We start from the raw sequence: 12,329 nt of genomic DNA, 5'->3' as shown, positions 1-12,329 counted from the left end.
ATCGCCGCAGGTGTTCACGGTGCAGTGTCCTGGCCCCAACCATCTTCAGCTGCTTCATCAATGACCTTCCCTCCAGCATAAGTTCAGAAATGGAAATGTTCACTGAGGATTGCACAGTGTTCAGCGCCACTCACAACTCTTCAGATAATAAAGCACTCCATGCTCCCATGCAACAAGACCTGGGCCACGTTCAGGCTTGGGCTGATACGTGGCAGATAAAATTCACGCCACAGAAGTGCCAGACAGTGACTATCTCCAACAAGCGAGAGACTAACCATCGCCAAATCCCCCTCCATCAACATCCTTGGGATCACCATTGACCAGAAACTTAACTGGACCAGCCACATAATTACTGTGGCAAAAAGAGCAGGTCACAGGCTAGGTATTCTGCGGCGAGTGTCCCACCTCCAGATTGTCCGAAGCCTTTCTGCCTCTCAAGGCACAAGTAAGGAGTGTGATGGAATACTCTCCACTTGCCTGGATGAGTGCAGCTCTAACAACACTCAAGAAGCTTGACACTATCCAGGTCAAAGCAGCCCACTTGACTGACATCACATCTACCACCGTAAACATTCCCTCCCTCCAACACCGGCGTGCCATGGCTGCAGTGTGTACCGTGTAGAAGATGCACTGCAGCAACTCGCCAAGTCTTCTTCGGCAGCACCTCCCAAACCCGCGACCTCTACCACCTAGAAGGACAAGGGCAGCAGGAGCATGGAAACGCCACCACCTCCAAGTTCCCTTCCAAATAGCACAGGATCCTGACATAGAAGTATATCACCGTTCCTTCATCATCGCTGGGTCAAAATCCTGGAACTCCCTGCCTAACAACAGTGTGGGAATACCTTCACCACACAGACGGCAGCGGTTCAAGCAGGCAGCTCACCACCACCATCTCAAGGGCAATTAGGGATGGGCAATAAGTGCTGGCGTCACCAGCGACGCCTACATCCAATAACTGAATAAAAATTTGCGACAGCAAATATTTTTTTTTTTTTGGCAAATCAAATCTGGCTGAATTGATTGTGTTAATCGATGAAATAGGTGAGGGTTGATGAAGGTAGTGCAGTTAATGTTCTATATGTGGACTTTCAGAAGGCGTTTGATGATGTACCTCATAATAGATAGGTTACCAATTTAGGTAAACAATGGCATTATAGGAGTAGTGGCAGCGTGGATACTAAATTGGCGAAAAGACAGGAAACAGACAGTAGTTTGAACCGATATTGTTCACACTGGAGGGAAGTATACAGTGGCATCCCCAGGGATCGGTCATAGAGTCATGAGTAATACAGCATAGGAAGAGGCCCTTCGGCCCATCTTGTCCGCGCTGGCCATCAAGCCCTGTCTATTCTAATCCCATTTAACAGCACTTGGCCCGTAGCCTTGTATGCTATGGTGTTTCAAGTGCTCATCCAAATGCTTCCTGAATGTTGGGGGTTCCTGCCTCTACCACCCTTTCAGACAGTGAAGTCCAGACTCCAACCACCCTCTGGGTGAAAAAGTTTTTACTCAAATCCCCTCTAAACCTCCTGCCCCTTAACATGAATCTATGCCCCCTGGTTATTGACCCCTCTACTAAGGGAAAAAGTTTCCTTCTATCTACCCTATCTATGCCCCTCATAATTTTGTAAACTTCAATCAGGTCCCCCCTCAGCCTTTTCTGCTCTAATGTAAACAACCCCAGCCTGTCCAGTCTCTCTTCATAGCTGAAGCGCTCCAGCCCAGGTAACATCCTGGTGAATCTCCTCTGCACCCTCTCTCATGCAATCACATCCCTCCTATAGTGTGGTGACCAGAACTGCACACAGTACTCCAGCTGTGGCCTTACCTGCTCTTATATTCTATGCCTCGGCTAATGAAGGCAAGTATCCCATATGCCTTCTTAACCACCTTATCTACCTGTCCTGCTGCCTTCAGGGATCTATGTACATGCACACCAAGGTCCCTCTGATCTTCTGTCCCTACTAGGGTCCTACCATTCATTGTGTGTTCCCTTGTCTTGTTGGTCCTCCCAAAATGCATCACCTCACACTTTTCAGGGTCAAATTCGATTTGCCACTTATCTGTCCATCTGACCAACCCGTCTATATCGTCCTGTAGCCTGAGGCTTCCCTCCTCACTATTTACCACTCCACCAATGTTCATGTCATCTGCGAACTTACTGATCATACCTCCTACATTCATATCTAAATCAGTAATGTACACTACAAACAGCAAGGGACCCAGCACCCATCCCTGTGGTACACCACTGGACACAGGCCTCTTGTCTCCAAAACAACCTTCGACCATCACCCTCTGCCTCCAGTCACTAGGCCAATTTTAGTGTATTAGGACCAATGCTCCTTTTGATATATATTAGCGAGCTGTACTTGGGTATACAGAGCATAATTTAAAAGTTTGTAGATGACACGAATCTCAGGAAAGTTGTAAACCGTGAGGAGGATAGCAGAAGAATTCAGGCGGAAATAGACCATCTGGTGAAATGGACAGACATATGGCCGGTGAAATTTAACGCAGAGAAGTGTGAAGTGATGCTATTTCGATGGAAGAATGAGGCAATATAAACTAAATGTTACAATTTTAAAGGGGTTGCAGGAACAGAAAACTTGGGGGTACACATAGAGAAATCTTTGAAGGTGGCGGGACAGGATGATAAGCATTTAGAAAGGTATACGAGACCATTGGTTTTATAAATAGAGGAATAAGAATATAAGAACAGGAGTTGGCCATTCATTCACTCTTCACTCCATTCAATTCAATCATGGCTGAGCTGTATCTTAACTCCGTCTACCTACCTTGGTTCTGTTACCCTAAATACCATTGCCTGACATAGATCTATCAATGACAGTATTGTAATTTTCAATTGACCGAACCTCCACAGCTTTTTGAGGGCCAGTGTTCCAGATTTCCACTAAACTGTGTCTTAAGAAATGCTTTCTAACATCACCCTGAACAGCCTCACTCTGCGGTTAAGGTTATGCCCCTTTCTCTGGACTGGTCCACAAAAAGACATAGTTTAACTCTCTGTCCTAGCAATATATTTCATCTTCTTAAACACCTCAATTAGGTCACCCCTTAATCTTGTATAATCAAAGGAATAAAAGCATCGTCAATGCAATCTCTCCTCATAATGTAAAGCGTTTAGCCCCGGTATCTTTCTGGTGAATCGGAGCAGCACCACCTCCAAAGCCAAGATATTGTTCCCGAAGTGCGGTTCTCTAAATGGTTCTAACCAGAGCTCTGTACAGCTGGGAACAGAACGTCTACCCCTTTGTATTCCAGCCCTCGAGATAAAACTTCAGAGACCCAGGAAAGGCCTCAGACCGCGGGTGTCGGCGGGAGGCTCGAGTGGGAAGCTTGAAAAGGCTTCAGAGACCCAGGAAAGGCCTCAGACCGCGGGTGTCGGCGGGAGGCGAGAGCGGGAATCATTAAAAAGCTTCAGAGACCCAGGTAAGGCCTCAGACTGCGGGTGTCGGCGGGAGGCTCGAGTGGGAAGCTTGAAAAAGCTTCAGAGACCCAGGTAAGGTCTCAGACTGCGGGTGTCGGCGGGAGGCTCGAGTGGGAAGCTTGAAAAAGCTTCAGAGACCCAGGTAAGGTCTCAGACTGCAGGTGTCGGCGGGAGGCAAGAGTGGGAAGCTTGAAAAAGCTTCAGAGACCAGGTCATAGAGTCATAGAGTTTTACAGCGCAGAAAGAGGCCCTTCGGCCCATCGTGTCTGCGCCGTCCATCAATCCCTGTCCAGTCTAATCCCATTTTCCAGCATTTGGTCCATAGCCTTGTATGCAATGGCATTTCAAGTGCCCATCCAAATGCTTCTTGAATGTTGTGAGGGTTCCTGCCTCTACCACCCTTTCAGGCAGTGAGTTCCAGCTTCCAACCATCCTCTGGGTGAAAAAGTTCCTCCTCAAATCCCCTCTAAATCTCCTGCCCCTTACCCTGAATCTATGCCCCCTTGTTATTGACCCCCCTACTAAGGGGAAAAGTTCCTCTTTATCTACCCTATCTATGCCCCTCATCATTTTGTACACCTCAATCAGGTCCCCCCTCAGCCTCCTTTGCTCCAAGGAAAACAACCCCAGCCTGTTTAGTCTTTCTTCATAGCTGAGGCGCTCCATCCCAGGTAACATCCTGGTGAATCTTCTGTGCACCCTCTCCAAAGCAATCACATCCTTCCTATAGTGAGGCGACCAGAACTGCACACAGTACTCCAGCTGTGGCCTCACCAGCGTTTTGTACAGCTCCATCATAACCTCCCTGCTCTTATATTCTATGCCTCGGCTAATGAAGGCAAGTATCCCATATGCCTTTTTAACCACCTTATCTACCTGTTCCGCTGCCTTCAGGGATCTATGTACATGTACACCAAGGTCCCTCTGACCCTCTGTACTTCCTAGGGTCCTACCACTCATTGTGTATTCCCTTGCCTTATTTGTCCGTCCAAAATGCATCACCTCGCACTTTTCAGGGTTAAATTCCATTTGCCACTTTTCCGCCCATCTGACCAACCCGTTAATATCATCCTGTAGCCTGAGGCTTTCCTCCTCGCAATTTACCACCCCACCAATTTTTGTGTCATCTGCGAACTTACTAATCATACCCTTTACATTCTCATCCAAATCATTAATGTAGATCACAAACAGCAAGGGAACCAGCACCGATCCCTGAGGTATCCCACTGGACACAGGCTTCCAGTCACAAAAGCAACCTTCGACCATCACCCTCTGCCTCCTGCCACTCAGCCAGTTTAGGATCCAACGCGCCAAGGCCCCCTGGATCCCATGGGCTCTTACCTTCTTGACCAGTCTCCTATGCGGGACTTTGTCAAAAGCTTTACTGAAGTCCATGTAAACCACATCCACAGCATTTCCCTCATCCACACACCTAGTCACCCCCTCGAAAAATTCAATCAGATTGGTCAAACATGATTTACCCTTGACAAAGCCATGCTGACTATCCCCGATTAATCCTTGCCTCTCCAAGTGGAGACTAATTTTGTCCCTCAGAATTTTTTCCAATAATTTCCCTACCACAGATGTTAGGCTCACTGGCCTGTAATTCCCTGGTTTATCCCTGCTACCCTTCTTGAATAATGGTACTACGTTAGCTGTTCTCCAGTCCTCTGGTACATCCCCTGTGGCCATAGAGGTTCTGAAAATTTGTGTCAGAGCCCCTGCAATCTCCTCCTTTGCCTCACACAACAGCCTGGGATACATCTCGTCCGGGCCTGGGGATTTATCCACTTTTTGGCCTGCTAAAACCGCTAGTACCTCCTCCCTCTCGATGCTAATATGTTCAAGTATGTCACAGTCCCCTTGCCCGACTTCTATGTCTACATCGTCTTTCTCCATAGTGAACAGAGGCAAAAAATTCATTTAAAACCCCACCTACTTCATCTGGCTCTACACACAGCTTGCCACTTTGGTCCCTAGTGGGCCCTACCCTTTCCCTGGTTATCCTCTTGCCCTTAATATACTTATAAAACATCTTAGGATTTTCCTTTATTTTGCTCGCCAGTGTTATTTCATGGCCCCTCCTCGCCCTCCTAATTTCCTTTTTAAGTATGCCCCTGCACCTTTTATACTCCTCTAGGGCTTCCTCTGTCTTTTGTCTTTTGTAACTGCCAAAAGCCCCCCTTTTTTTCCTAATGCATTTTTGTATATCCCTTGTCATCCAAGGTTCCCTTTGCTTGTTGGTCCCACCCTTGACCTTTACAGGAACATGTTGGTGTTGTACTCTCTCTATTTCCCTTCTGAAAGCCTCCCACTGTTTTGATGTGGATTTTCCTATAAGTAGCTGCTCCCAGTCCACTTTGGCCAGATCCTGCCTTATCTTATTAAAATCGGCCTTCCCCCAATTTAGAACCCTTATTTCCGGGTCGTCTTTGTCTTTTTCCATGACCACCTTAAATCTCACCGAATTATGGTCACTATTGCCAAAATTATGGTCACTATCTCCTACAGACACTTCCACCACCTGCCCGGCTACATTCCCTAGAATTAGGTCCAGTACCGCCCCCTCTCTTGTAGGACTTTCTACATGTTGGCTCAAAAAGCTCTCCTGGATGCACTTTAAGATTTCTGCACCCTCTAAGCCTTTCACACTCTGACTGTCCCAATTTATATTGGGGAAGTTGAAATCCCCCACTATTATTACCCTATTATTTTCACACTTTTCTGAGATTTGCCTACATATCTGTTCCTCTATCTCCCCCTGACTGTTTGGGGGCCTATAGTACACTCCCAGCAAAGTGCTTGACCCCTTTTTGTTTTTAAGTTCTACCCATATGGCCTCATTAGAGGAACCCGCTAATATGTCATCCCTCCTTACAGCAGTAATTGACTCCTTAATTAATATTGCAACACCCCCTCCCCTTTTACACCCCCCTCTGTCTCGCCTGAAGATTCTATACCCCGGAATATTCAGCTGCCAGTCCTGACCCTCCCTCAACCATGTCTCTGTGATAGCAACAATATCGTACTCCCATGTGTTCAACAACAACTTCAGTTCATCCACCTTATTTGCAAGACTCCTTGCATTAAAATAAATGCCTTCCAGCCCTGCCATATTCCCTTTTGCCTTCACATCTTTGCTCTGCCTTCCCTGCTGACTTGTTTTTTCCTCAGTATTTGGCTGTACATCACCCCCTACTATAGCTCCACTCTGTATCCCATCCCCCTGCCGAGTTAGTTTAAACCCCCCCCAGCAGTGCTAGCAAACCTCCCCGCAAGGATATTGGTTCCCCTCTGGTTCAGGTGTAAACCGTCCGCCTTGTACAAGTCCCACCTGTCCCAGAAGCAGACCCAGTGATCCAGGAAACTAAAGCCCTCCCTCCTGCACCATCCCTTTAGCCACGCATTCATCGGTTCTATCCTCCCATTCCTATACTCACTAGCACGTGGCACCGGGAGTAATCCAGAGATTACAACCTTTGAGGTCCTGCTCCTTAATCTTGCCCCTAGCTCCCTAAATTCTTGCTGCAGGACCTCATCCCTCTTTTTACCTATGTCGTTGGTACCAATGTGGACCACGACCTCTGGCTGTTCACCCTCCCCCTCCAGAATGCCCTGCAGCCGCTCAGTGACATCCTTGACCCTGGCACCAGGGAGGCAACAAACCATCCTGGATTCACGTCTACGGCCACAGAAACGCCTATCTGTTCCCCTTACTATAGAATCCCCTACGACTATAGCTCTCCCACTCTTTTTCCTCCCTTCCTGGGCAGCAGGAGCACCCTCAGTGCCAGGAAGCTGGCTGCTGCTGCCTTCCCCTGGTGAGTCATCCCCCCCAACAGTACCCAAAGCGGTATACTTGTTTGAGAGGGGAATGGTCACAGGGGTTTTCTGCACTACCTGCCTACTTCTATTGCTCCGCCTGATGGTCACCCCTTTCCTTTCTTCCTGTGCAGCCCTTCCCTGCGGTATGACCAATTCACTAAACGTGCTATCCACGAACTTCTCAGCATCGTGAATGCTCCACAACCCATCCACCCACAGCTCCAGCTCCTCAATGCGGTCTGCTAGTAGCTGCAGATGGATGCATTTCCTGCACACGTAGTCACCAGGGGCAGTGTCCCTGAATTCCCACATGGAGCAGGAGGAGCACATCACGGGGCTGGGCTCTCCTGGCATGACTTACCCTTTAATTAATTTAAATTAATTTACTATCACCAATTAAAGATATCTCTAAGGCGCTTGTATAGTCTACCAACAGTACCTGCTACACCAGAAAAGACCCTAGTAACTATAAACTACAGAGTTTAAGTTTAAAAAAGAGAAATACTCACCAACCAATCACTTACCTGCTCCCTGATGACGTCACACACTGATTTCTTTTTACCTCTCTCCCTGCTGCTGAGTTGGTACGCCTCGCCTCTCTCTGGTATTTGTACCCGGCTCCTCCTCGCTGCTCCCGCTGCTCCGAGTGGTCCCGGGCCTCGCCTCTCTCCGGTATTTGTACCCGGCTCCTCCTCGCTGCTCCCGCTGCTCCGAGTGGTCTCGGGCCTTGCCTCTCTCCGGTATTTGTACCCGGCTCCTCCTCGCTGCTCCGAGTGTCGGTGGGAGGCTCAGGTGGGAAGCTTGAAAAAGCTTCAGAGACCAGGTAAGGTCTCAGACTGCGGGTGTCGGCGGGAGGCTCGAGTGGGAAGCTTGAAAAAGCTTCAGAGACCAGGTAAGGTTTACCAATCTCCAGACTCGGACCTCAGAGTGAAGGAGAGAGGTAAAAAGTAATCCAAGTGTGATGTCACCAGAAAGCGGGTAATTGATTGGTTGGTGAGTATTTCTCTCTTTTGAAGCTTAAACTCTGTGGTTTATAGTTTCTAAGGTGCGATATTCATCATCTAGAATCGGGGCAGAGGGTATTTAAGAGTGATATTAATAAATTTAATTAATCACATAGAATGGGAGATCAGGTGATGTGTTGCTGCTGCAATATGTGGGAGCTGGTGGACACCATTGATGCTCACGGTGATCACATTTGCAGTAAGTGTTGGTTGCTCGAGGAATTCCGGCTCCGTGTTGAACAGCTGGAGTCCGAGCTTCAAACATTGAGACACATCAGGGAGGGGGAGAGTTACCTGGACTCTGTGTATCAGGAGGTAGTCACACCAACTAGATTAATTAATTCAGATGTAGTCCATGGCCAGGGTCAGGATGGTGTGACTAGAAGTGAGGCAGGTACGGGGATCCAGGAGGTAGTGTTGGAGGAGCCGCAGCCCTTGCCCTTCTCCAACAGGTTCGAGGCACTTACTCCCTGTGGGGACAGGAGCAGGGACTGCAGGGAGGATGAGCAACTCGGCCACAGCACCGTGGAGCGGGGGGGCCATTCAAGTGGGGGGAGATAAAATAAATGTTGTAGTGGTAGGGGATAGTATCGTCAGGGGGATAGATAGAGTGCTTTGCAGCTGAGAGTGAGAGTCCCGATGGCTGTGTTGCCTGCCCGGTGCCAGGGTTAAGGACATCTCCTCTGGGCTGGAGAGAAACTTGGAGTGGGAGGGGGGAGGATCCAGTTGTCATGGTCCATGTTGGTACCAACGACATAGATAGGACAAGGAAGGAGGTTCTGCTGAGGGAGATTGAGCAGCTAGGGGCCAAATTAAAAAGCAGAACCCCAAGGGTAATAATCTCTGGATTACTACCTGAGCCACGTGCAAATTTGGCTAGGGAAAATAAAATTAGAGAGTTAAATGCGTGGCTCAAAGACTGGTGTGGGAGAAATGGGTTTTGCTTCCTGGGACACATGTTGTATCCGTATGTTAATGGAGACACGGAATGCAGGAGTTGGTTTACAGGTGTTTATTGAACAAAGTCTGGAGGTGAACTAAAAGATACAAGACACTATACAGGCTTATATAGCCCGAGTGGCCACTACCGGCATTACAGTACACAGGGGCTCTTAAAGGTACATACACCACAATTCCTCCCCTTTAAGACAACCAGTACATAACATTTTAAGTAATCATTAATTAACATGTTTGCAAGAACAATAATCTACACATTTGCTGCAGTTAATCAATTATAAGTCAGTCTCTCTGGAGGCTTCCTGACACGGTCCAGATAACGCCTCGTGGTGTAGTAGGTTCTTTTGGCAAGGTCGATTCGGCTTGAATGCCAGTGTCAGGTTCATCTGGTTCCAGTATCACCGGATCAGAGGTAGATACTATGGGTATCTCTGCTTCATCATTAGGTGTATAGAGTTTTGGTGTAGGTTGTCCCTTTTCGGATGACTCTATGATCTGGTCAGCATGGCGCCTTATTATGCTTTCTCCAATGTCCACGGTATACATCAGCGGTCCTAGTCGTGTGCAAATAGTTCCAGGCTGCCATTTCTCAGTACGGTAGTCCCGGGCCAAAACTTGTTGACCTATCTGGAAGGTTCTAGTTGGCCTTTCATTCATGCCTTGAAATTGCCGGTTCTCTACATCCCTTCTGATGTTTGGCTTGATCATATCCAGCCGGCATCTTAGTCTTCTATTGAAAAACATCATGGCGGGAGTTTGGTTTGTAACCACATGTGTTGCATTCCTGCATGAAAACAAGAAGTTATCTACCTTATGTTGTAGATTTATGTCTTCATTACCCATGGCCGTTATGGCCTTCTTGAAGGTCTGGACAAACCTTTCAGCTAATCCATTGGTGGCAGGATGGTATGGGGTGGACGTGTAGTGCTTAACCCCATTGATTTTTAAGAACTTCCTGAATTATTCGGACACAAATTGCGGTCCATTATCAGAACAGATCTGTTCAGGCAGCCCATTCCTGGAAAATATGGTCCTTAATACTGTGATGGTTTTTTCCGTGGTGGTGGAGGACATCTTTATTACCTCCGGCCACTTGGAGTGTGCATCCACCGCGATTAAGAACATTGAGTCCATAAATGGACCAGCAAAGTCGATGTGTACCCTTTGCCATAGAGATGAGGGCCACTCCCATGGATGTAGAGAGGCTTGTGGTGGGTCGTTTTGGACCTTCTTGCATCCGAGACAGCTCTTGGTCATTTCTTCGATGTCTCCACCGAGAACTGGCCACCACACAAACGCTCTGGCTAGGTTCTTCGTTTTCATTCCACCCAGATGCCCCTCGTGAAGCTCCTTTAGCACTTTATCCTGGAGTTTGGGTGGAATCACCACTCTGGATCCACACATCAAGGTTCCTCGGCACACTGACAGCTGTTCTCTTCTTTGCGAGAATGCTGGCAACAGTGGTTCGCCATGTGCTGGCCATCCCTTCACCGTTAAATCGTAGACTCGTGAGAGAGTCGGGTCATTTCTCGTTTCCTTTTCAATGGTAGAATTTGTTACTGGTAGACATTCCACAATGTTTGAGTGGAACATCTCCACTGGGTCCACTGTAGTTGCCTCTTCTACCATTGGCAACGGTAGGCGTGATAAACCGTCAGCATTCCCATGCTGTTTTGATCTTTTGTATTCTATGTCATATTGGTGTGCCCCTAGAAAAAGGGACCACCTCTGTAGCCTTTGCGCTGTCATAATAGGAACACCCTTTTTAGGGTTGAATATGGAGACGAGGGGTTGATGGTCAGTCAAAAAGGTAAATTTTTGTCCGTCTAGGTAGTGGTTGAATTTCTTCACTCGCCATACCAGACTGAGCGCTTCCCTGTCGATCTGGGCATAGTTACGCTCAGCTGAATTTAATGAGCGTGACGCAAAAGCTATCGGCCGCTCCGAGCCATCAGGGAATCTATGCGATAATACTGCTCCTATGCCATAAGGGGATGCATCGCATGCCAGTCTGATTGGCAGTGATGGGTTGTAATGAGCCAACACTTCCTTGGACGTGATCAAGCCTTTGCATTTATGGAAGGCACGTTTACAGTCTTCGCTCCATTTCCAAATTACTCCCGTTTGTAGCAGTGCGTTAAGAGGGTGCAGAACAGTTGACAAGTTCGGTAAAAATTTATGATAGTCATTTATCAATCCCAGGAATGACCTTAATTGTGAGACATTTTCAGGTGCTGGGGCTTTTATGACTGCTTCAATTTTTTCAGGTGACTTATGCAACCCTTCTTCGTTAATTATATGGCCACAATATGATATTTGTTTCTGGAAAAATTCGCACTTGGGGCGATTTGCTCGTAGGCCCCGTTCTCTCAGTCTAGTGAGCACCTGCTCCAAATTGGCAAGGTGCTCATTTTCGTTTTCTCCTGTTACAAGGATGTCATCTAGGTAGCATTGAGTCCCCAGAATCCCTTGCAGGACTTGCTCCATAGCTCTTTGCCAGATAGATGGAGCTGATGCTAATCCAAAAACCAGTCGATTGTACTGGTACAGGCCTTTGTGTGTGTTTATCGTGAGATAGTTTTTAGAGGCCTCCTCAACCTCCATCTGTAGATATGCCTGTGCCAAGTCAATTTTGGTGAAACGTTTCCCTCCGGATAGTGAGGCGAAAATATCTTCTATCCTCGGAAGAGGATACTGTACCATGTGAAAGACCGGGTTTACAGTCACCTTGAAGTCCCCGCAGATGCGAATTTTTCTCTGTTCTTCAGGTTTATCATTATTCAACGTTTTCTTCATGACCGGGATGATGGGTGTTGCCCACTCGCTCCAATCTATCTTGGATAACACGCCTGCCTTTTCCAAATTCTCCAGCTCTGCTTCGACTGCTGGACGAATTGCGTATGGCACCGGCCTTGCCTTAAAACACTTGGGAATTGCTGCATCTTCCACTTTTATTGAGGCGGTGACGCCTTTCAATGTTCCTAGTTCCTGTTGAAACACTTCCTTGGTGTTGGCCAAGATGTCCTTTAATCGTTCAGGTTTGACGTCATCATCATTTTTTTTCTTACTGGTCACCGTCAGTGCCTGAATGG

At 47.6% G+C, this 12,329-nt stretch overlaps 1 protein-coding gene across 1 annotated transcript in view; it reads right to left on the bottom strand.

The window, feature by feature from the left end:
* The window catches only part of LOC147096586 (NACHT, LRR and PYD domains-containing protein 3-like), a 193,048-nt gene that overhangs the window by 166,262 nt on the left and 14,457 nt on the right, over positions 1–12,329 (bottom strand). The gene's annotated exons all lie outside the window — the stretch shown is intronic.

The sequence above is a fragment of the Somniosus microcephalus genome, unplaced genomic scaffold (genome assembly GCF_052327205.1).
Source record: "Somniosus microcephalus isolate GS21.2 unplaced genomic scaffold, FLI_Smic_1.0 unresolved_chr1, whole genome shotgun sequence".
NCBI classification, from domain to species: Eukaryota; Metazoa; Chordata; class Chondrichthyes; order Squaliformes; family Somniosidae; genus Somniosus; species Somniosus microcephalus.
Note: the sequence above shows the minus strand (reverse complement) of the source record. Positions and strands in the feature narration are given on the sequence as shown.